A 25,694-nucleotide genomic window follows, 5' to 3' on the forward strand; every position below is an offset into this window, starting at 1 on the left:
TGATGGTGTGGGGGTGCTTTGCTGGTGACACTGTTGGGGATTTATTCAAAATTGAAGGGATACTGAACCAACATGGCTACCACAGCATCTTGCAGCGGCGTGCTATTCCATCCGGTTTGCATTTAGTTGGACCATCATTTATTTTTCATTAGGACAATGACCCCAAACACACCTCCAGGCTGTGTAAGGGCTATTTGACTAAGAAGGAGAGTGATGGGGTGCTACGCCAGATGACCTGAACCCAATCGTTATGGTTTGGGGTGAGCTGGACCGCAGAGTGAAGGCAAAAGGGCCAACAAGTGCTAAGCATCTCTGGGAACTCCTTCAAGACTGTTGGAAAACCATTTCCGGTGACTACCTCTTGAAGCTCATCAAGAGAATGCCAAGAGTGTGCAAAGCAGTAATCAAAGCAAAAGGTGGCTACTTTGAAGAACCTAGAATATAAGACATATTTTCAGTTGTTTTCATACTTTTTTAAGTATTATATTTTTTTTTTTTTCATTTATTGCTGTGAGATTCCCATGCAGTGATGTCTGGTATATGGACTTTTTCCTCGGCACAGGCTGTAGTAAAGGTCAGCTGTGTGAAAATAACTCAAGTGTCCTGTTTTGTAAAAGAAGAAAATAAATGTGATTTAAAGCATCTCCTCTCTGCCAGGCTGTACCCGCTGGGCTAAGTGCCCCGGTGTGGGCTGTGTCTAATGGTGCCCAGTGGGAGATGGAGTACTCTGTGAATTACTGTGGTTAGTGCGGCAATTACGTGGAAGAGTTCGGTGTGTAGAAAGTCAGGTATAATAAACTGTTCTGTGCAGATAAATACACTTAAGTGACACAAAGGGAAAAGCCAATAGGTGGTGACTGTGGGATTTAAGAAATCCTCCGCTTCAGTCTTTTCTTCCTATTTCTGGTTAGTCAGGTGAGTTCTGCTTTATTACCTTCTTGCTGTGTATTTGGTATACTGCCAGTAATAGGGGATCCTGGTTGCGGAGCTGTATGATCCTGATTATCCTACAATTACTTGGTTTTACATTATGTTTTATGTCACTGTGCTCCTTACTGTATGTGATTGTTATCCGAGGCGTGGAGGCAGGCTTCTGTCTGTGTATCTATGGCTTGTACCCCCATCCAAAACCAAGACGTGAGAAGGCTTTAAGGCATTCCTCATTGCCGATTGTGCTCTTCTGATGCGGCTGTCTGTGCACCAATCCTATTGTTAACTGCTGAATGTTATTCTCTGTAGATGGGTATTTGGAAAACTATAAAATCCAGTCATGCTGAGTGCAATTCCAAGATATTCTGCGCTATTGTGGCCTAGAAAATAGCATTTGCCTTCTTTTGGATTTGGCAAGATGATCAAAGTACTGTTTTTCTGAACTGTTCTTTAATTCTTATTTTTTGATGCTAGTCTACTACAAAGGTAAAAAAAACTTCTGTTCTCTCTTTGCTTTCTACTTCCCATTTTAATTTGGGAGCACAAGCCACGTCATATTAGTGGCAGGACTATATTGCCCTGTATACAGGAAACAGTCTGTAGGAAACAGTCCTGTAGATTAGGCACCAGCAGCACTCGGTGTTTGACTCCTGGGATTTGCCAATTGTTATTTTGTACTTTCCTCATGAACATTCATAAACTTTAAGGGGTTGTCCCATTAACCTACAACAATCACATATCCATGGGATAGATGATAAATGTGATCGCTGTTAGTCCAGCCAGTGACCTCTCCACCAACGTCCCTTATGTGAATGGAGTGGTAGTGAGCATGTGCGACCACCACTCCTATAGACATGCACATTATCACAAAGACTGCAATCACATAGGGGGCCTTGTTCTTGGGATTATGGGAGGTCTTAGTAGTGGGACTAATATAATAATTATTCTGTATTTGCCAATTAGATATAATTCGTGTGTAATGGGAAAGAATTAAATACAAAAAATAGAATCCTGTACACACTCAAGTCAAGTAGACAAAAATAGTTTTGCAAGATAAATCGTATTTATTTGTGGCACATTCAAAAACAACTTTAACTGACGTTTCAGCAGAAATGCTTTCACCAAAGATATTATCTGTGTATACAAAAGATTCTCTGATGTAAAATAATATAACAATGAGAACATCTCTCTATTATTATTATTTATTATTATTATTATTATTTATTATTATAGCGCCATTTATTCCATGGCGCTTTACAAGTGAAAGAGGGTATACGTACAACAATCATTAACCGTACAAAACAGACTGGTATAGGAGGAGAGAGGACCCTGCCCGCGAGGGCTCACAGTCTACAGGGAATGGGTGATGGTACAATAGGTGAGGACAGAGCTGGTTGTGCAGTGGTCTACTGGACTGAGGGCTATTGTAGGTTGTAGGCTTGTTAGAAGAGGTGTGTCTTGAGCTTCCTCTTGAAGCTTTCCACGGTAGGTGAGAGTCTGATGTGCTGAGGTAGAGCATTCCAGGGTATGGGGGAGGCACGGGAGAAATCTTGTACGTGATTGTGGGAGGAGGAGATAAGAGAGGAGCAGAGAAGGAGATCTTGTGCGGATCTGAGGTTGCGTGCAGGTAGGTACTGGGAGACTAGGTCACAGATGTAGGGAGGAGACAGGTTGTGCATGGCTTTGTATGTCATGGTTAATGTTTTGAACTGGAGTCGTTGGGCAATGGGAAGCCAGTGAAGGGATTGGCAGAGTGCCGAGGCTGGGGAATAGCGAGGGGAGAGGTGGATTAAGCGGGCCGCAGAGTTTAGGATAGATTGGAGGGGTGCAGTGTAAATATTAAGAAAAACATATGTATTTCACAATAATGAAACAATTTATAAATGTCAACAAAGATATATACAATAGACAAGATGCAAATAATATAAATCAAATATATACCTAAGAATGTAAGTCACCACATAAATGCGATAAATCACAGAAGAAAGCTTGCAAATCGATATAGGGACAAAGTCCATCCAAATGACTGCAGAAACAGTTATATATCTTTGTTGACATTTATAATTATGTCATTATTGTGAAATACAGATGTTTTTCTTAATATTTACATGAGATGTTCTCATTGTTATACTTATTTTATATCAGAGAATCTTTTGTATACACAGATAATATCTTTGGTGAAAGCATTTCTGCTGAAACGTCAGTTAAAGTTGTTTTTGAATGTGCCACAAATAAATACGATTTATCTTGCAAAATAATTTTTGTCTAATTGACTTGAGTGTGTACAGGATTCTATTTCTAGTAGTGGGGACTCCCATGGTCATGCATTGCTCATCTATCCCAGTGGTTCCCAAGCTCCAGTCCTCAAGGCACCAAAACAGATCATGTTTGTAGGATTTTTTTAATATTACACAGGTGATAGAATTATTATTAAAAAGATTGTCCACTAGTCGGACAAGCCCTCTGAATCCCTGTGTCTCTCCCTGGTAAAATAACACCTATACAGTGGAACATTGGTTGACTAGAACAATCCGTTCTGGGAGTGTGCTTGTAAACCAAGTTACAGTATTCGTCTAGCAAAGCAAAATTTTCCATAGAAATTAATGCAAGCTCAGACAATTCGTTCCACAACTTGTGCAGTGTCCCATTCTGGTTCCCTATTGTGCCATTCTACACACGCACAAACACACCCATTAGGCTCCCCTTACCGTCCGTTCCATCGCTGGCCTCCTTGTTCTTGTAGTTCGCCGGTACAGGATGTGTATCAGGTAACCATCGCGACCGATGCCGGAGCTTCCGCTGCCAGAGTGCTGACGTCAAAGGCATGAGCCGCTTGCCTCTGATTGGTCAACGCGCTGACTTTGAGAAGCAGCTGACAGCGGAAGTTCCTCCATCGTTGCGACGGTTACCGGATACACATCCTATACTGGCAAACTACAAGAACAAGGAGGCTGGTGAGGGAATGGAAGGTAAGGTGAGCATAATGTGTGTGTATGCGTGTTTGTGTGTGTGCGGACTGCAAGAATGGGTCAGAGCGCGGTGAAAGAACGGAACCGGAAGTGTGTGCGGTGAGTATTTGCTCGTACAGCAAAGCTTGCTCGTAAACTGAGTTACAAATTTACAGCAAGTTTTGCTCGTATAGCGAAATACTCGCTGAGTTACTCGTAAACCGAGGTTCCACTGTACTCTCCTTTTGGTGCTGGCACTGCTCCAGTGGTGTCAATACTGGTTCTCCTGGGGATCACGTAACCTAATGTCAGAAATCACAGGAATCCCTGTGCCTAATCAGTGCTGGCTTCGCTCTCCCCTTAGGATGTTAAGAAGTGTAAAGTTCAGGTGGGTCTCGCACATCCTCTGGATGTGTGATTTGTCAGTAGGGGAGAGTGAAGCCAGTGCTGATTGTCCACAGGGATCGTATAACATAAGAATGGAGCGCCTGCCACGTTGGAGGGGAGTATAGGTCTTATTATTTTACTGGGAGGAAACGGAGATTGATATGATGTTGTGTTGTCTGAGTAGAGGGCAAGTAAGGCATCAGAAATGGCCATAGGTTTTCTCACCTGTGCAATACTAAGGGTACCGTCACACTTTAGCGACACAGCAACGATCCCACCAGCGATCTGACCTGGTCAGGATCGCTGCTGCGTCGCTACATGGACGCTGGTGAGCTGTCAAACAGGCAGATCTCACCAGTGACCAGCCCCCAGCCAGCAGCGACATGCAAGAGATGCTGCGCTTGCACGGAGCCGGCGTCTGGAAGCTGCGGACACTGGTAACCACGGTAAACATCGGGTATGGTTAACCGATGTTTACCTTGGTTACCAGTGCACACCGCTTAGCGCTGGCTCCCTGCGCTCGTAGCCACAGTACACATCGGGTTAATAAGCAAACCTTTGCTTATTTACCCGATGTGTGATCCGGCTACGTGTGCAGGGAGCAGGAGCCGGCACTGATAGCGTGAGAGCGGCGGACGCTGGTAACGAAGGTAAATATCGGATAACCACCTTGGTTACCCGATGTTTACCTTGGTTACAGCTTACCGCAGGCTGTCAGACGCCGGCTCCTGCTCCCTGCACATGCAGATTGTTGCTCTCTCGCTGTCACACACAGCGATGTGTGCTTATCAGCGGGAGAGCAACAATAAAAAAACGAACCAGGGCTGTGTGTAACGAGCAGCGATCTCACAGCAGGGGCCAGATCGCTGCTCAGTGTCACACACAGCGAGATCGCTAATGAGGTCACTGCTGCGTCACAAAAACCGTGACTCAGCAGCTATCTCAGTGGCGATCTCGCTGTGTGTGAAGCACCCCTAAGCAAGTCCCGATCTGTGGGGGGCCGTGAGGACAGGAGTTTGGGAAACGCTGATCTATCCTGTGGAGAGGTGAGGTGTGTGGATAAACTTTTTACTAATGAGTGTTATGTACTTTTATGTACAAGTCTAATTCACAATATCTAGTAATTTGGCTCCAATCATACCCATTGATTCTGGATTAAGACAATTTGAAAAGATCAACCAGCTTGAAATAGTTATCTATAAGTGTGTTTAAAACAAATAGATATGTCACCTACAAGAACACTTCCATTTACAAAGGTGCCTCAATCTCTTAGTATCATTATTTGTCCCCGAACCTTCACGTCTGGCTTGTTTGACACCGGGAACTGCTACATGAATCAACATGAGACTGAGGGGCTTATTGACTATTCATTTCAGTAGCTAAGCCAGCCCCTTTCCCTACTTATGCACTGGCCATGACCGAGTGGGTTTAGCCAGGGCTGTATTTTGCCTTCATGCTGCCCTAGGCACTTTAAGTGGTCGCGCCCCTTATTGACAACGTAAAACTGAGTTTTCACACACGACATCTGTTTAAGGCAGATCTAATCTGTAAAACACTTTAAGGCTATGTGCGCACGTTGCGTACAGTTCGCTGCAGAAATTTCTGCAGCGATCTGAAGAGCACATATGCGCTTCTAATCACTGCAGAAAATGTCCGTAGTGAGCGCCGATTCCATGCGCTCTGCCTGCAGCTCCTCCCATAGACAGAGCAGGAGCTGCCGGCAAAGCGCAGGAAAGAAGTGACATGTCACTTCTTTTTACGCAGCGCTTCGGCAGTAGCCGAAGCGCTGCGCTCTAAAGCGCCACGTGCGCACGGCCCCTGCACAATCTCCATAGACTGTGCAGGGGACGCAGGACGCATGCAGTTACGCTGCGCTACAAAGCACAGCGTAACTGCATGTATTTCCGCAACATGCGCACATAGCCTAAAAAGTATCAATGAGAAACGAAGGGCACTAACCCCCCCCCCCCCCCCCCAATGGGGATCACCACAGGCACATCAAAACATAGCATGGGTATAAAATATTTCCACCACACCGTCCCCACTTATATACTGTGACTGTCACACTGCCCCTAATAAACACCACACTGCCCTCCCTTATAAATTATATCCACCACACCTTCCTCGATTATGAAATATGATCTGCACATTGACCTCACATCATGCTGCCCCCTCCTCACAGTGTCCCATGCATGCTGCCCCCTCCTCACAGTGTCCCATGCATGCTTCCCCCTCCTCACAGTGTCCCATGCATGCTGCCCCCTCCTCACAGTGTCCCATGCATGCTGCCCCCTCCTCACAATGTCCCATGCATGCTGCTCCCTCCTAACAATGTCCCATGCATGCTGCCCCCTCCTCACAATGTCCCATGCATGCTGCCCCCTCCTCACAGTGTCCCATGCATGCTGCCCCCTCCTCACAGTGTCCCGTGCATGCTGCCCCCTCCTCACAGTGTCCCGTGCATGCTGCCCCCTCCTCACAGTGTCCCGTGCATGCTGCCCCCTCCTCACAGTGTCCCGTGCATGCTGCCCCTCTCCATGAGCTCCTAATGCTGCCTTCCTCTTTTCCATAATGACACCTCCATGCTGTCCCACTCATCATACTAAGACCACCACACTAGCGCTTATGCTGAGACCCCCCCACACACACACACACACACACACTACCCCACTCTTGATATTGACTCCCCCTACATTGTTCCACTCCATACTGAGCCCACACATGCTGCCCCTTCTCCATAATGAGCTCCCAATGCTGCCCCCTCTTATTCTGAGTCCTTACACTCCCCCCCCATCGATATTGTCATTGCTCTATCCCTCAACCCTTGTCCTCTGTCTCTAGCATTGGCCCCTCTCTCCCATTCCCCCAGCAGCAGCCTCTCTCCCCCCGCCTTCAGCAGCAGCCTCTTCCCCAGCATCAGCCTCTCTCCCCCCAGCCTCCCCCAGCATCAGCCTCTCTCCCCCCAGCATGAGCCTCCTCCAGCATCAGCCTCTCTCCTCCCAGCCTCCCCCAGCATGAGCCTCCTCCAGCATCAGCCTCTCTCCTCCCAGCCTCCCCCAGCATGAGCCTCCTCCAGCATCAGCCTCTCTCCTCCCAGCCTCCCCCAGCATCAGCCTCCCTGCTCCCAGCATCAGCCTCCCTCCTCCCAGCCTCCCCCAGCATCAGCCTCCCTCCTCCCAGCCCCCCTCCTCCAAGCCTCCCCCAGCATCAGCCTCCCAGCCTCCCTGAGCATCAGCCTCCCTCCTCCAAGCCTCCCCCTCCCAGCCTCCCCCAGCATCAGCCTCTCTCCCCCAGCCTCCCACAGCATCAGCCTCTCTCCCCCAGCCTCCCACAGCATCAGCCTCCCTCCTCCCAGCCTCCCACAGCATCAGCCTCTCTCCTCCCAGCCTCCCACAGCATCAGCCTCCCTCCTCCCAGCATCAGCCTCCCTCCTCCCCCAGCAGCCTCTCTCCTCCCAGCCTCCCCCAGCATCAGCCTCTCGCCTCCCCCAGCATCAGCCTCTCTCCTCCCAGCCTCCCCCAGCATCAGCCTCTCTCCTCCCAGCCTCCCACAGCATCAGCCTCTCTCCTCCCAGCCTCCCACAGCATCAGCCTCTCTCCTCCCAGCCTCCCACAGCATCAGCCTCTCTCCTCCCAGCCTCCCACAGCATCAGCCTCTCTCCTCCCAGCCTCCCACAGCATCAGCCTCTCTCCTCCCAGCCTCCCACAGCATCAGCCTCTCTCCTCCCAGCCTCCCACAGCATCAGCCTCCCTCCTCCCAGCCTCCCCCAGCATCAGCCTCCCTCCTCCCAGCCTCCCCCAGCATCAGCCTCCCTCCTCCCAGCCTCCCCCAGCATCAGCCTCCCTCCTCCCAGCCTCCCCCAGCATCAGTCTCCCTTCTCCCAGCCTCCCCCAGCATCAGCCTCCCTCCTCCCAGCCTCCCCCAGCATCAGCCTTCCTTCTCCCAGCCTCCCCCAGCATCAGCCTTCCTTCTCCCAGCCTCCCCCAGCATCAGCCTCCCTCCTCCAAGCCTCCCCAAGCATCAGCCTCCCTTCTCCCAGCCTCCCTCAGCATCAGCCTCCCTCCTCCAAGCCTCACCTTCCCCCTCCCAGCCTCCCCCAGCATCAGCCTCTCTCCTCCCAGCCTCCCCCAGCATCAGCCTCTCTCCTCCCAGCCTCCCCCAGCATCAGCCTCTCTCCTCCCAGCCTCCCCCAGCATCAGCCTCTCTCCTCCCAGCCTCCCCCAGCCTCAGCCTCCCTCCTCCCAGCCTCCCCCAGCCTCAGCCTCCCTCCTCCCAGCCTCCCCCAGCATCAGCCTCCCTCCTCCCAGCCTCCCCCAGCATCAGCCTTCCTCCTCCCAGCCTCCCCCAGCATCAGCCTCCCTCCTCCCTCAGCATCAGCCTCCCTCCTCCAAGCCTCCCTCAGCATCAGCTTCCCTCCTCCAAGCCTCACCCTCCCAGCCTCCCCCAGCATCAGCCTCTCTCCTCCCAGCATCAGCCTCCCCCAGCCTCAGCCTCCCTCCTCCCCCAGCCTCAGCCTCCCTCCTCCCCCAGCCTCAGCCTCCCTCCTCCCCCAGCCTCAGCCTCCCTCCTCCCTCAGCCTCCCTCCTCCAAGTCTCCCTCAGCATCAGCTTCCCTCCTCCAAGCCTCCCCCTCCCAGCCTCCCTCAGCATCAGCCTCCCTCAGCATCAGCCTCCCTCAGCATCAGCCTCCCCCAGAATCAGCCTCTCTTCTCCCAGCCTCCCCCCCAGCTTCAGCCTCTCTCTCCCCCCAGCCTCAGCCTCTCTCTCCCCCCAGCCTTAGCCTCTCTCTCCCCCAGCCTCCCCCCCAGCCTCAGCCTCTCTCCCCCCAGCCTCAGCCTCTCTCTCTTCCCAGACTCCCCCCAGCCTCAGCCTCTTTCTCTTCCCAGCCTCTCTCTCTTCCCAGCCTCCCCTCAGCCTCTCTCTCTTCCCAGCCTCCCCCCAGCCTCAGCCTCTCTCTTCCCAGCCTCCCCCCAGTCTCAGTCTCTCTCTTCCCAGCCTCAGCCTCTCTCTCTCTTCCCAGCCTCCCCTCAGCCTCTCACTTCCCAGCCTCTCTCTTCCCAGCCTCAGCCTCTCTCTCTCTCTTCCCAGCCTCCCCCCAGCCTCTCTCTCTTCCCAGCCTCCCTCTCTTCCCAGCCTCCCCCCAGCCTCTCTCTCTTCCCAGCCTCAGCCTCTCTCCCCCCAGCCTCCCCTTGCATGATTACAGTGGACAAAAAGAGGCATCGCAATTTGCAACGATCATCAACTAACCTGTAAGGAGCCCATACATTCTAGGCTCTGCCTCTGCCTTACCTGCTCCTGTGCTCGCCGCCCTGCTCTGGCTGGCTCCTCTTCTGGCTTGCTTCAGCTGCAGACGCGTCCTCCTCTGCGGCGTGTGTCATCTGCAGGATTGGACGCTGCAGCACGGGGCAGTGAGCTGACTGTCGCGCGCCTCTGACCTCGGAAGTGCAGGCCATGGAACTTCCGGGGTTAGTCAGCCCACTATGCCTGGCGCCCGCCATGTATTTAAATAGACAGCAGAAGTGCGCCTGTCCTCCCTCCCAACCCCCCCCCCCCCCCCGGAACACAGCCGAGTGTAACGGAGGGAGGGACGGGGGGCGGGGATGTAAAAAAAAAAAAATAAAAAAAAAAAATTTATATATATTTTACTTTTTTTTTGCTGCCAGAAAGTGCCGCCCCCCGCAACGTGCCGCCCTAGGCACGGGACCACGGGTGCCTAGTGGCAAATACGGCCCTGGGTTTAGCCATTAAAATTAGTCAGTCAGCAAGCCCTCTTCACACATAGCTCTAACTGACAAGTCACAAGTGGAAATTCTCAGTCCAATGCTGATATATGGTCACCAGGGAATCTTTGCTTATATACTTATATTAGTAACTTAAAACGCCAAAAAAAACCTGAGCTGTAACAAAAAAAACAGCAAACATGCAACATTCCAAGCATATAAATAGCCTCTAGACAAGAGAAAACAAAGAGAAAAATTGTATAAAAAATACCCTGAATAATAATGAATAAAATTCAAGTGCTTAATAACAGGGTACTTAATATATACATTTTTTGCAAAAGGGTAAGAAGCTGTCCCACCTCGTCAAGGTGTACCCATCTGGGACGGTCCCTTCTTACAAAAATGTATATACTAAGTACCCTGTTATTAAGCACTTGCATTTTATTCATTATTATTCTGAGTATTTTTTTTATATAATTTTTCTTTTTCTTTCTTATATTAGTAACTTGTATACCTTCCTGTGTTTTTTTTTTTTTTTTTGTTCTTTTTTTTTCCTTCAGGTTAGACAACCACTTAACTGTTATACTTTACATAGCTGCAGTAAATTAATTCTTAAGGATCCAGTTAGGCCCTTGTTAACATGGGGAATCTGATAATCTCTAAAGGCTTTGTCTCATGATCGCAACCCCTATCAATATTCGCTGTTAGCGACCAGTAGCACAAAGACCTCTCTAGCAGAACTGGTCCATTAGGAAAGGAATAGTAGTCATGAGACGATCCCATTAAGGTACCATGGTTGCTGAGCTCTTATGTCACTGACTTGATTTATGAGGCACTCACAGGACTAGTGACAAGGCGGAAACACTCGCTCCTGTGATAAAACAAACAGCCAGGGAAATGTGTTCCCACACAGACACACACAGCTGAGAGTCCCTGTGGTGTCACCAGAATTTTTCCTGGCTTGATGCTATATACAGTTAGGTCCAGAAATATTTGGACAGTGACACAATTTTCGCGAGTTGGGCTCTGCATGCCACCACATTGGATTTGAAATGAAATCTCTACAACAGAATTCAAGTGCAGATTGTAACGTTTAATTTGAAGGTTTGAACAAAAATATCTGATAGAAATTGTAGGAATTGTACACATTTCTTTACAAACACTCCACATTTTAGGAGGTCAAAAGTAATTGGACAAATAAACCATACCCAAACAAAATATTTTTATTTTCAATATTTTGTTGCGAATCCTTTGGAGGCAATCACTGCCTTAAGTCTGGAACCCATGGACATCACCAAACGCTGGGTTTCCTCCTTCTTAATGCTTTGCCAGGCCTTTACAGCCGCAGCCTTCAGGTCTTGCTTGTTTGTGGGTCTTTCCGTCTTAAGTCTGGATTTGAGCAAGTGAAATGCATGCTCAATTGGGTTAAGATCTGGTGATTGACTTAGCCATTGCAGAATGTTCCACTTCTTTGCACTCATGAACTCCTGGGTAGCTTTGGCTGTATGCTTGGGGTCATTGTCCATCTGTACTATGAAGCGCCGTCCAATCAACTTTGCGGCATTTGGCTGAATCTGGGCTGAAAGTATATCCCGGTACACTTCAGAATTCATCCGGCTACTCTTGTCTGCTGTTATGTCATCAATAAACACAAGTGACCCAGTGCCATTGAAAGCCATGCATGCCCATGCCATCACGTTGCCTCCACCATGTTTTACAGAGGATGTGGTGTGCCTTGGATCATGTGCCATTCCCTTTCTTCTCCAAACTTTTTTCTTCCCATCATTCTGGTACAGGTTGATCTTTGTCTCATCTGTCCATAGAATACTTTTCCAGAACTGAGCTGGCTTCATGAGGTGTTTTTCAGCAAATTTAACTCTGGCCTGTCTATTTTTGGAATTGATGAATGGTTTGCATCTAGATGTGAACCCTTTGTATTTACTTTCATGGAGTCTTCTCTTTACTGTTGACTTAGAGACAGATACACCTACTTCACTGAGAGTGTTCTGGACTTCAGTTGATGTTGTGAACGGGTTCTTCTTCACCAAAGAAAGTATGCAGCGATCATCCACCACTGTTGTCATCCGTGGACACCCAGGCCTTTTTGAGTTCCCAAGCTCACCAGTCAATTCCTTTTTTCTCAGAATGTACCCGACTGTTGATTTTGCTACTCCAAGCATGTCTGCTATCTCTCTGATGGATTTTTTTCTTTTTTTTCAGCCTCAGGATGTTCTGCTTCACCTCAATTGAGAGTTCCTTAGACCGCATGTTGTCTGGTCACAGCAACTGCTTCCAAATGCAAAACCACACACCTGTAATCAACCCCAGACCTTTTAACTACTTCATTGATTACAGGTTAACGAGGGAGACGCCTTCAGAGTTAATTGCAGCCCTTAGAGTCCCTTGTCCAATTACTTTTGGTCCCTTGAAAAAGAGGAGGCTATGCATTACAGAGCTATGATTCCTAAACCCTTTCTCCGATTTGGATGTGAAAACTCTCATATTGCAGCTGGGAGTGTGCGCTTTCAGCCCATATTATATATATAATTGTATTTCTGAACATGTTTTTGTAAACAGCTAAAATAATAAAACTTGTGTCACTGTCCAAATATTTCTGGACCTAACTGTATGCCCAACTCTCCACATGATTAGACACTGCAAATAACACCATGCGTAGCAAGGGCACTTTATACGATTGGCTAACAATCCACACCATCCAGGTACATCTATACCCCAATCAGGGCTCCTGATGAACCTGACACACAGGAGAAACTCGTTGAAGCCGACTTGTGAATGATGACATCTCCAAGGGAAGTGTCTTTTGGCTTTTCTCAATTTTTTCTGATCTTTGTTTTGTTTTATAACCTATATTGTGGGCAATTTAATCAATTTTAGTGGGGCGCTGTGGTGCACACCAGTAGCCCTGGCATTTTGATTTGTTGTTGCTTGCGGTATCTATTAGGATCTAGCACGGCATCTCTTTTGAGCCTGGTTATTAAAACTTATTTGATCAGACTTTTGTGGGTCATTTCTGATAGGATCCAGTTTAGGGACTCATCAGGGTCTTTAAGGGTGAGTCATCGGTGAGCGGGGGCATCAATTGCGCTTTATTATAACCTCCGTGGCAAGGTAGGGTGAGACCATACGGACAACAGTAGGGCCTTTCAGGTTTACTGAGATCCTTGCTTATCTAAATTTTTTTGGTCCCTTTCGCCTGTTTTTTGGAGGGCTCTCCTCAATCTACTTATTGAGTTTTTAAATATATTAAATAAAATTAGTAACTTTTAGGAATTTTTGTTTTTGTGAGTTTTCATTTAATAAGATTCACAGTATAATATATAATACATATATATATAAAAAAACCAAAATAACAAACAAAAGTACAGTACAGACCAAAAGTTTGGACACAACTTCTCATTCAAAGAGTTTTCTTTATTTTCAGGACTCTGAAAATTGTAGATTTACATTGAAGGCATCAAAACCATGAATTAAAACATGTGGAACGAAATACTTAAAGTGTGAAACAACTGAAAATATGTCTTATATTCTAGATTCTTCAGTGTAGCCACCTTTTGCTTTGATTACTGTTTTGCACACTCTTGGCATTCTCTTGATGAGCTTCAAGAGGTAGTCACCGGAAATGGTTTTCCAACAGTCTTGAAGGAGTTCCCAGAGATGCTTAGCACTTGTTGGCCCTTTTGCCTTCACTCTGCAGTCCAGCTTAACCCAAACCATCTCGATTGGGTTCAGGTCTGGTGACTGTGGACGCCAAGTCATCTGTCGTAGCACCCCATCACTCTCCTTCTTAGTCAAATAGCCATTACACAGCCTGGAGGTGTGTTTGGGGTCATTGTCCTATTGAAAAATAAATGATGGTCCAACAAAACGCAAACCGGATGGAATAGCACGCCGCTGCAAGATGCTGTGGGAGCCATGCTGGTTCTGTATGCCTTCAATTTTGAATAAATCCCCAACAGTGTCACCAGCAAAGCACCCCCACACCATCACACCTCCTCCTCCATGCTTCACGGTGGGAACCAGCCATGTAGAGTCCATCCGTTCACCTTTTCTACAAAGACATGGTTGTTGGATCCAAAGATCTCAAATTTGTACTCAGCAGACCAAAGCACAGATTTCCATTGGTCTAATGTCCATTCCTTGTGTTCTTTAGCCCAAACAAGTCTCTTCTGCTTGTTGCCTGTCCTTAGCAGTGGTTTCCTAGCAGCTATTTTACCATGAAGGCCTGCTGCACAAAGTCTCCTCTTAACAGTTGCTCTAGAGATGAAAAGGTGTGTGTGGGTGTGTGTGTATAAGTATATATATATGTGTGTGTGTGTGTGTGTGTGTGTGTGTGTGTGTGTGTGTGTGTATATATATATATATATATATATATATATATATATATATATATATATATATATATATATATATATATATATATATATATATATATATATATATATATATATATATATATATACACATATAATATCTCTCTCTCTCTCTCTCTCTCTCTCTCTCTCTCTCATATATATAGATAGATATATATATATATATACTGTACATCTCTATATAGATAGATATAGATAGATAGATATAGATATATAGAGATATACAGTATATCTATATATATGAGAGATTATATGTGTGTGTGTAGATAGATATATCCATATATATATATATCTCTATCTATATCTCTGGTACGATCACATTAATCCTGAGCTATCTAGTCATGATACTGACTCTGACAACCAAATTTGAAAGCAGATATTAAAGCAATATAGGAAGGAAATTGGCTAATGAATGAGGCGGCATTTCTTGCAGTGAAGCTTAGGTGGCACATGGTCTTCGTAGACTAGAGCTACACAAGTCACCATGAAAAGAAGGTATTCACAACTCCTGATGGCTATATGGCCGCTGTCTGCAAAGATGGAATTGCTGGCAATAATTGGAAGATGCTTGTAGAACAGAGATCAGACATGGATATAGTTGACCTCCAGAAGCCAACGCCATGTCAAAATGAAAAGTCCCATGGATGAGCTGATCACTTTGGATCCACTTTTGAAACCACTGGCAATATTCAGAAAGTTTCTGCCCTTCACAAATCTCTTGAATCTACATGATAGAATTATGATTCCACCCACAACATCAAGGTCCGCTGCGGTACATAGTATGGAGCGATAAACTGCATGATCTGGAGAACACCATGCCGCACTGCCGCTTTGCGTGAGGCCATAAGTGTTCTCCCTGGTATAGGCATAAATTGGTCCGATTATAAATTCTATAAATATTTACTATTCTTTTCCTCTTCTAACTTGTTTAGCTGTTTCCCAAATGTCTCTTGCGAATGTCATCCTCAACATAAACCACACCCCAGCTGTGGGCATCTTCTAAGTAGCACATGGCTAGCAGCATACACAGAAAATAATTGGCCCCGCACAGGAAGACACCGGGAAGCTTGCTGTGTAGTTTTCTCTTCACAGTTTTGCTTTGTTGGCGTTGCTATTTTTTTTTTTTAAGCAAGTCATCTGTGAAAGAAAAGGATGCAATAAGCAAATGAATCTGCTTATCTTACAATAACAGGACTGAATGGCCAGCGTGGTCAGTCACTTCTTGCTCTTTTATTAAAATGAATTTATAAAATTAGCAATTGCACTTATCAGCATCTTTTGTCAGAAGTGCTGTTTATACTGGGTATGCACTCCTGGATTGGGGTTTTATATTGTCCTTCCACATTGATTTAATTCCTGTTAAGCAGCGAAAGAAACTTTTTAGATGTGGCTTTGAGCAGTTTGAGGGTTGCAGGTTTTTGAGTGTTGTCACTTTTGGGTATTTTCTGTCATATAGGACCCTCAAAGGCATTACAAATGTGATGTGGACCCTAAAAAAAAAAAAAAAGTTGGATAAATGATGTACTTTTAACTAGCGATGAGCGAGCACTACCAACGGTCCTCGTTAAGAGCAGTTGGTTGCTCGGATGGGGGAAGACTCGTGTACCGAGTATGATGGAAGCCAATGGTGGACTCAAGCATTTTTCCGGGAAATCTTCTGAAAAAATGCTCGCTTCCATCATTCTGGGGTACTTGAGTCGCACCCATCCGAACATCTAACTGCTCGTTATGAGTACCGAGCATGGAAGTGCTCGCTCATCACTAGTTTTAACCCTTCTAATTTTTATTTCCTAAAAAAACCCCCAAAAAACAGAAAAGAAAAAAGTTTTCAAAGTGATGCTTATGTAAAGTAGACTTGTGTCAAATGTTATTTATTAAAGGCATAAATATTCAAAGTTCAAAAAATTGCGAATTTTTCAATTGTTTGTCAAATTTTCCGGATTTTTATAAACTCAAATCATATTGATCAAAATTTACAAGTAATATGAAATGAAATATTGAAGCGTTCGAGACTCATTACATCATAAAGTGGTCAGAATTGTAAAATTTCACCAGGTCGGGAAAGTGGAAACAGGTTGGGTGGTGAAGGGGCTAAAAAGCTGAAAAAAAACCCCATCACACCAGACGAATAAGTGATTGTTGAATTGATAGTGTGGAACAATGTCCCTAGGAATGCTCCTTCCTCAATCCTCAACCCATGGAAGAGCAGAATTGCTCCTCGATATGCCACGTGTAGCGGGGGCCGAGGGATGGGCCATTTTTCTTACATAACTTTTTGTTGGATCTCTTATGTGGCCCCAGCCGGTTGGTTGTAAATGGAAATAATGGCGCGGTGCATAGATATTGTCCGTGTTTCTGTACATATTCTCCGATGTTTTTGCATCTTATTTGCATCACGGCATAATTGATATGAGTCACCGTCTTCATATAAAATAATATGGAAATATCTGTAGGGTGCGGTGTGTATGCTGCATAATGTCTGTATCAGTTACAGATATTTATAGAAGTCTGCAGTTTCTCAGTGTTTTTTTTTTTTTTTTTTTTTTTTTTACTATTTTAGGAAGATCCCATCACTTAATAGGAGCAGAAAATCCATAATGGATTTACAGGGGAAAAAAATCACTTACAAAATCTATACATTACACATGGAGTTTGCCTTATGCCGGTTTCTGCAGACGAGATGTGAACACTCTTCAGTAGATGTCAGAAAACTCTGTGGCACTATATTTTTCAAATCCATGTGGGAGAAAATCTGCACGTTTTGAAAAGCGTTGTGGGTTTTCCAATTACATTAGTAGTAGATGGATTTCAAGCTGATTATGCCCCAAAAAATGTGTGTGAAAATACGTTGTGTTCGCATAGCCAGTATAATAAGGATTAGGGTCAGCAGACACGGAGAGTAACGCAGAGCAAGTGGAATGCGATAAAAAATCAAATTCTATTTGGACCAATATTACTCTATGGGGATGCACCTATGAGCGTTTTTTTTTTTCTCAGCCCTAATCAGACGGGGAAAACAATCGCAGCATGCTGTGGGTGGAATGCCATCCTGTTCCACTTGCACCTATTGAAGTCTATGGGGGCGAGAGGAACATTGCATTGCACTCTCATTACACCGGTGTAACGTGAGAGCAGTGCGATTCTCGCATCAGCTGGCAACGGAGGAGATAGGGAGATAAATCCCTCCCTCCCCTCTGCAGCTGTGGTCTGATTGCACGATCGGACCACAGTCGCATGACACTCTGCTCTCGCTGTGCTGTGAGCGTGAGCCGAGTGTCATGCGAGGACTCGCACTAAGGCTACTTTCACACATCAGTTTTTTTCCATCAGGCACAATCCGGAAAAAAAAATGGGTAAAACGGATCCGGTACTGCATCCGTTTTATCCCATAGATTTGCATTGTTACCGGATTATGCCTAATGGCTTTGCGTTGCATCCGTTTTTTTCCGGATGCGGCAAAATTAATTAAAGCGGCGGCCGGAGGCAACGTATCTTGTAACGTTTTTTTTTTTGTCCGGCAAAAAAACCGCATCGCGCCGGATCCGGTGCGATACAGCGTGTTTTACAATGGAAGCCTATGGACGCCGGATTGCGCAATGCGGCAAAAAACGGATGCGGCTGCCGGATCCGTTTTTGTAAACTGCACATGCTCCAATGTTCTAAAAAAACCGGATCCAGCAAAAAAAAAACGGATGCAAAACGGATCCACCGGATCCGTTTTTTATGCATCCGGCATAACGGATCCGTTAAAAAAACAGATCAGGTGGATACAGTTTTTACATTTTTTGCCGGATCCGTTGGATCAGGAAAAAAAAAGGATTGTGCCTGAATGCAGAAAACTGATGTGTGAAAGTAGCCTAATCCCTGTGTGGCCTCAGCCTTAAATGCGTACTCTGTTGTTTTGTGGCATAGCGAGGAAGGTGAGGTTAAGCTCCTGTCTACGGGCAAGGCTTTGACAAGTTTGAGTCCCGGGGAGACCAGAGGAGAGATTTGTTAATTTAATTTATATATGTGTGCAGAGATGGTAGACCCACCAACGAGGAAAGCTGAGACAAAAGCCTTGACTGCTGGGACAGCGGGACTGAGCCCTCAAATTGGTACACCTCCTTTTGAATCCAGGACGGTTGGGTGCTATAGGCCTTCCTAATGTACTGAGAACTACACTACAAGCCCATTACGGGAGTCTTGTCTGCACAAAATGACTGATCAAACAAAGCACCCTTGGTGTGGCCAGCACCTCAGTGCACCTTTACACCAACTTAGTTTCCTTCTATCTCGACCCTTCTATGTCGCTTTTAAATTTAGTGCTGTCAATCATGGAACAGCGAGCCAAGATAAGGGGTAAACAAGTAGTTGGGAAGGGTCTCCCAACTGTTCGGATACACCAAGGGTGCACAGAGTGCCTGTGCTAGGTTTGTACAGTCATAGTACAGTCATGCTGTGCTAACAGACACCCTTTAAAGTGCAAGGTGTTACAGTGTCTGTCAGAGTGAGTGGTAGTGAGTGCCTTGGCATCGCCACCTATAGAAAACGCATTGCATATCCTAGCAGATCACCAGAACCGTATATAGTGAGAATTGCCAGCAAGGTGCAAACCGAGGGTCCTTCCTGAGGATCACAGCTGTAGCGAGGAAAGTCCTAGAGTATTATTGCATCTATAGACCCTCTGTATGAGGCACAAGCTACTGCGTATACCTGGCCCTGTGCATATACAGTAAGTGTGTCATCTGCAGAGCGCTTCATACAATTGGGAAACGAGTGCAGGGAGGATTATGTAACGTCTGCTGTAATTAGGCCACTGCCATTTCTTCTAGTAAACATTTGACAATTTCCTTTTCATCTGTGTTTTGACAAGAACCTGCTCCTTGTAATACATGAAAAGCTGGCGTCTAGACGAGAGTGTCTTACAGGAGTGTGCTGGAATAATGGGAGATGTATGTGAACTGCAGGTGCCACCGCCAGCAGTCACTCGCCACAGCCAGCAGTCACTCGCCACCGCCAGCAGTCACTCGCCACCGCCAGCAGTCACTCGCCACCGCCAGCAGTCACTCGCCACCGCCAGCAGTCACTCGCCACAGCCAGCAGTCACTCGCCACAGCCAGCAGTCACTCGCCACAGCCAGCAGTCACTCGCCACAGCCAGCAGTCACTCGCCACAGCCAGCAGTCACTCGCCACAGCCAGCAGTCACTCGCCACAGCCAGCAGTCACTCGCCACAGCCAGCAGTCACTCGCCACAGCCAGCAGTCACTCGCCTCTTCTCATAGGTGTTGTGGAGACTTGCACAGAACCTCCTTATGTGTCTGATCGGGTAAATAACTGTATTCCCCATAAAAGTCCAATACTGGAACTTACATTAGTTGGGCTTTCACTGAATTGTTCCCTCTGGAAATGTCTGGGTGTTACTATACTTATTTGCAAAGTGCTGTGTCCCTAAACTATCTGTCACTGTCATCAGTGATGGTCTCAAACTGTAGGGACAATCCCACAACTAGTAACAACCAGAGCAGCATAATGTAGGGGCAGAGTCCCTGATTCCAGTGATTTATCACTTAGTGAGCTACTTGCTTTATCAGCAGGAGATTATCACTAGGGGAGTAGTAAACTTGCTCCCATGTATTACTTCATATTCATGAGTTTTATGTAACCCCACTCCCACCACTAAATGGCAGATTTCTGCCTATGCAGAGTGTACACAGAAAGCTGCCAATCAGTGGTGTAGGTGTTACGAGTGTGTTGCACCCTGCTGAGACCTCGGGGAGAGCAAGCATCAGAAGGTCTCAGCGTTTGGTTGATTCCAGATTTGCATTAGAATTCGATCATCACTTATCCTGAGTAGGAGCGTATTTAATTCCACTCTGTCCCAAAGGAGTTAAGGTCTCTTTTCTACCCTGCTGAGATTGATTGATTTATAGCTGTTTGATCTCAGCTGCAGACACACCCTTCTATATAAACATACTCTATAACTGACCAGTTTGAAGGAGCCCGGCTCTGGAGAAGCTGAGGTGTTGTTTCTGTTGCAGCTGAGAAGCGTCCTGCTTGAGTAGCTGTGGAGAAATATTTGTTGTTTCATTCCCGTTTGTCTTGCCTTCCTCGTGTTGCTTTATTGTAGTGGCGAGACTAGCATCTTGCTGGCCTTTGCATTAGTCAGGGTGAGTACGGGGCTAGTGAGGGCCTAGACATGAGATGGCACACAGGGGGAAGACCCATCTAGGGACGTTAGGGAGTGTAGGGATTAACCTCAGATGAGTGTTAGGCCTAAGCCACACGGCGAGAAAAACAGTGCGAGTGGAGTGCTATAAAACATCGCATTCCCCTCGGACCAATTCTAGCCTGTGTCAGCGCACACGAGCGATTATTTTCTCAGCCCTAATCGGACTGAGAAAACAATCGCAGCATGCTGCAATTGTAAGGCTTCTTTCACACATCCGGCTTGAGCTCTGCGGCTCAATCCGGCTGTGCAAGCTATGCAACGGATGCGGTGAAAACACCGCATCCTTTGCATACGTTTTTCCCATGCAGCCCGTCCGGTTTTTGCCGCTTGCGGCATGCTACTGAGCATGCGCAGTGGCAAAAACCGCATGCGGCGGCCGGATGCGGTTTTTGCCGCATCCGGCCGCCATAGGCATGCATTGAAAAATGCGCCGCATCAATCGACTGCGGCGCAATGCGGTTTTTTTTGCCGCACGAAAAAATGTGCCAGGCAAAGTTCCATCCGGCCGCCGCATCGGCTAAATCTGCCGCATGCGGCAAAAACCGGATGGAACGCAAGGCCTTCCGGCACAATGCGGCACTAATTAAAGTCTATGCAGAAAAAACGCAACTGGCAGTAAAAAAAAAAACGGTTGCGATTTTCCTGCAAAGTGCCGGATTGTGCCGCATTGCAGAAACCGGAGGTGTGAAAGCAGCCTAATGCGAGACTCTTTCTCTTGCACCCATTCAAGAGAATGGGGCGAGAGAAAAATCGCACTGCACTCGCGGTACACCGGTGTACCGCTAGTGCAGTGCGAGAATGGCAATAGCCGGCTATGGAGGAGAGAGAGAGAGAGAGAAATCCCTCCCTCCCCTCCTGCGTGCCGGCCCGGCCCCCGCAGCTGAGGTCTGCTCGCACGAACAGACCTCAGTAGCAAGGACACACGCATGACACTCGGCTCTGCTGTACTGCCAGTGTGAGCCGAGTGTCATGCAAGGGGATCGCAGTAGTCCCCGTGTGGCCCCAGCCTTCGGAGGTGACTCCACTCCCCTCTCCCTAGAGCCAGGGCCATCCGTTGTATTGTTTCCCTGCTGTATACAGCCTTTGTGTTATCACTCGCCGGGGGTCCTCTCGTTTGCGGCGTGACAGTAGGCTGGGTTATACAGATGTCAGCATTCAGAGAACTGGAAGCAATCAGCCTAGTAAGTGACACATTGCTAGATTCTGTCTCTACATTATGTTGCTCTCAGGTGGGGGAACAAAAACCTGGTGGCAGGTTCCCTTTTAGCGAGAATAAATAAATAAAAAAAAAATAAATAAATAAATAAAAGATAGTATGTTAAATCTTTAAAACATTTTTTAATGGCAATCTGTCATGTCTAGAAATGCTGTATACGTGCAGATATAGGGTTAATATGCATGTAATTAGTATTAAAATCCTGTCTGGCTGCCTTAGGCTAGGTTCACATTTCCGTTGTTTTGCATCAGTCACATGCGTTGCTTGACACTTGTGACTGATGCGTTATACAATGGATGACAAGAATTAGAATTCATTGTCGGACTCCGTTGGTGCCGGCCGCCGGGTGATCAGCTGATCACTCACAGGTGCTGGCCGCCGGGTGATCAGCTGATCGTTCGGCCGCCAAGAATGTGTGCGGGGTGGGTTGAGCCGGGTGGGGCCATGGCGCTGAGGACGTCAGTGCCGGTGACTGCATGGCTTGGGACAGGTAAGTGTGAGTATGCGTGTGTGTACATGCGGAGTGCGGGAGGGGGCGAGGCCGAGCGGGGAAGTGTCGGGCTCCCTCACATAGCCAGGGTAAATATCGGGTAACTAAGCAAAGCACTTTGCTTGGTTACCCAATATTTACCTTGGTTACGTGTGCAGGGAGCCAGAGAGAGCATGCGCAGCGAAATCCTATGGATTGCGCTGCTCAAAAAACGTTACAAGCTGCGTTCCTTCTGCCCCGCGGTCAGTCATTCCACGACTGATCAGTCGGGCAGAGGATGCAACGCAACATCATCAGTCACAATCCGCCGCTCATACAAGTCTATGGAAACAACGGAATCCGCCAAACTGATTCCGTTGTTTACCAGAGCCGCGGCTTGTGACTGATTAGAAATTGATGGAAATGTGAACCTAGCCTTACCAGAACTGTGGCTACAGAGAGAAAAGTAAGTTATATTCCTGGGTACCTCTCTATTAAAGCTCGTGGAAATGCTACCGCTAAGAATATGGGTCTGGATCCTGCCCTCCAACAGGAGCGGGCCCTTGTGGATCTACCCTAAGGCCCCAATTCATGAAAGCGGTTACACCAGGATTCTGGCGTAAATTACATTGAAAAGCTGTTAACTTTTTGTGACTTGTTGTTTTCAGAACAGTTTTGTCCAACTACGCGAAAATGGTCAGATCTGATGAGGGGCGGAGCACATCTGATTCATGACCAGCTGTGGTATCACATCCATCAGTAATCTCTCTCCAGTCCTTGACTGGAGTAAGACTTGTGGTGAGGAGCACGCCACTTTTCAGATGCTCCTCATTCATGAAGAGGTGTGCGCCTGTTAATGAATCAGATGCATCTGACTCCACCACACCACCTCATCGACATGACCTTCACCAGTCTTGATAAATCGGGGGCTAAATGTCTAACGGGAATACCCACATGCTTCCATCCAATTCCCTGTAGGACCAGTCGTTTGCTGATATTGGCAGTGGGGGAGGGGATTCCTGGTAACCTATTGCTGGATTTTAGAGTAATGTTCTATTAAAATTCCTAAAAGTGGAGTAATGGCCATGCCGTACTTCACATTAATTAGACACTTGTTTTTCTAGTCTGACGTGTCTTAAATATACGTAACCTTGTCAGCTCGTCCAATGTAAATCCTTCTGAGTGATTCATCCTCTCTTTAGTAAATGGCTCCTACAGCCATGCGACTGTTTTCTGACACACTGAGAACATACCACATTACTACCATGTTTCGTGGTTTGCCCGGTTTTACCATTTTCTCTGGTGGTATGTCATGGAGTTAGGGTCACCGCGGAGGCCTGGAGAACAGCACTGCCACCTTAGCTTGTGTTCCTCAGACTCGCATAGCAGTAATGGTTCCTTGTGATGGGGAAGACACCATCCCCTGCCGAGCGGGCTCCGTGCAGGGTGTTATTACTGGCTTTATACATTCGCCTCTTTATATAGGATTATATAGTTTAGATATTTATCAGAGGGTCACCTAGAGATGAGAGAAGGGTACGTGCCCACAATCAGGACCTGCTGCGTCCTGGACACGGAGGGTCCTGCCCTGCTGGGCCACGAGTTTCCTCCCCAGGTGACCACAGCAGTTCATAACCGTGATCAGGGTTCAGTGCACTGTGGTCTTTCTCTTCTGTTCTCCCTGTGGAGAGCGCTTGCAACTCTGCAGCAAACAGTTGACATGCTGCGGCTCGGGAAGCCACACCGCAGGTCAGGTTACGCTGTGGGCTGTACACGCACAGTGGGCACTATGCTTGTACTGCACAGCGCAGCAATTTGGACGGAGCTGAAACATGCTGCGTCCTAAATGCTGTAAACACTGATCGTGGGCACGTACCCTAAAGGCCCTGTCACACGCAGCTATATTGGGCGTACCCGCCCCAGTCGGTTGTGCGTCGCGGGCAAATCGCCCGTGGCGCACAATATCGTTAGGAGCCGTCACACAGACTTACCTGCCTAGCGACGTCACTGTTGCCGGCGAACCGCCTCCTTTCTAAGGGGGCAGTTTGTGCGGAGTCACAGTGGCGTCACTAAGCGGCCTCCCAATAGAAGCGGAGGGGCGGAGATGAGCGGCCGTAACATCCCGCCCACCTCCTTCCTTCCTCATTGCCGGTGGCCGCAGATAACCTGTAATTCGTCATTCCCGAGGTGTTACACATAGCGATGTGTGCTGCCTCGACGAACAACCTGCGTCCTCAACAATCAACGATTTTTGGAAAATGAACGATGTGTCACGATGGACGATTTGGTGAGTATTTTCCATCGTTAACGGCCGTTCGTTGGTGTCACATGCAACGATGTCGCTAACAATGCCGGATGTGCGTCATGGAATCTGTGACCCCGGTGATATATCTACGTCGTTGCTTGTGACTGGGCCTTAAAACTTTTTGGCTACTGCATCAGTACATTACATATAACTTGTGGAAGAACCCCCTGCATTTACATGACATTTGTCCGTAGGGCGTCCTTTGTCCCTCTATTAGGGTACGTGTCCACAATCAGGACCCACTGCGTCCTGGACATGACTTATCCTGACCTGTGGAGCTGCGAGTATCTTCCACAGGAAACTACTCGTGCCCACGATCCGGGCTTGGGCAGTTGTGGTCTTTCTCTTCTGTTCTCCCTGCGGAGAACTCTTGCAACTCCGCAGCAAAGAATTGACATACTGCGGCTTGGAAAGCCTCACCGCAGGTCAGGTTACATTGTGGGCTGTACTCGCACGGTGGGCATGGGATTTGTAGACATATCCACTGTGCTTGTACTGTACAATGCAGTGTTTTGGATGTAGCTGAAGCATGCTTCATCCAAAACGCTTTGAACCTTGATTGTGGGCACCTAAAGGTGATCTGCACCCGGAGGCTGAGAACCTTACTATCAGCTTCTGTACAAAATGAGTTATGAAGCGTTATGTGGCCCCATTTGGCTAATAGGGGGGTCATGATTAAGGTGCTCTCCCCTCTTACGTAGACATACTTTTTAATGATTATCGACTATTCGGCTGTGTTCACACCCAGTGTTTTTCCTGCATTGTTTTCTGCTGCCAAAACTTACTCTCTTGGCATAAAAACGTTGCGTTCTGAAAAAAACAAACACAATCCCCGGTTTGCAGCAGTTTGCTGGTCGTTTTTCACACTTTTTGATTACGTGTGCTTGTTCTACACTAACCTGTTAAATACATTTAGTTTTATTCACAAAAAAAAAGTCAAGATAAACCCCCTGTGTTTTTTTGTAGTGTTTTTCCACTCATTGATTTCCATGGGTGAAAAAAATGCTGAAAGAATTGACAAGCTGCAGATGAAAAAAAAACAAAAGTTACAGTTCTCAAATTATCAGGAAAAAACGAGTGTGCATGAGATTTCTGAAATCTCCTGACTTCGTCTGGT

The 25,694-nt window shown here is 47.1% G+C and overlaps 1 protein-coding gene across 1 annotated transcript in view; it reads left to right on the forward strand.

Moving 5' to 3' along the window:
- LOC142297183 (ral GTPase-activating protein subunit alpha-2-like) overlaps positions 1 to 25,694 on the forward strand; it is a 210,810-nt gene that overhangs the window by 39,367 nt on the left and 145,749 nt on the right. The window lies entirely within an intron of this gene.

This window comes from Anomaloglossus baeobatrachus, chromosome 3, assembly GCF_048569485.1.
Source record: "Anomaloglossus baeobatrachus isolate aAnoBae1 chromosome 3, aAnoBae1.hap1, whole genome shotgun sequence".
NCBI lineage: Eukaryota > Metazoa > Chordata > Amphibia > Anura > Aromobatidae > Anomaloglossus > Anomaloglossus baeobatrachus.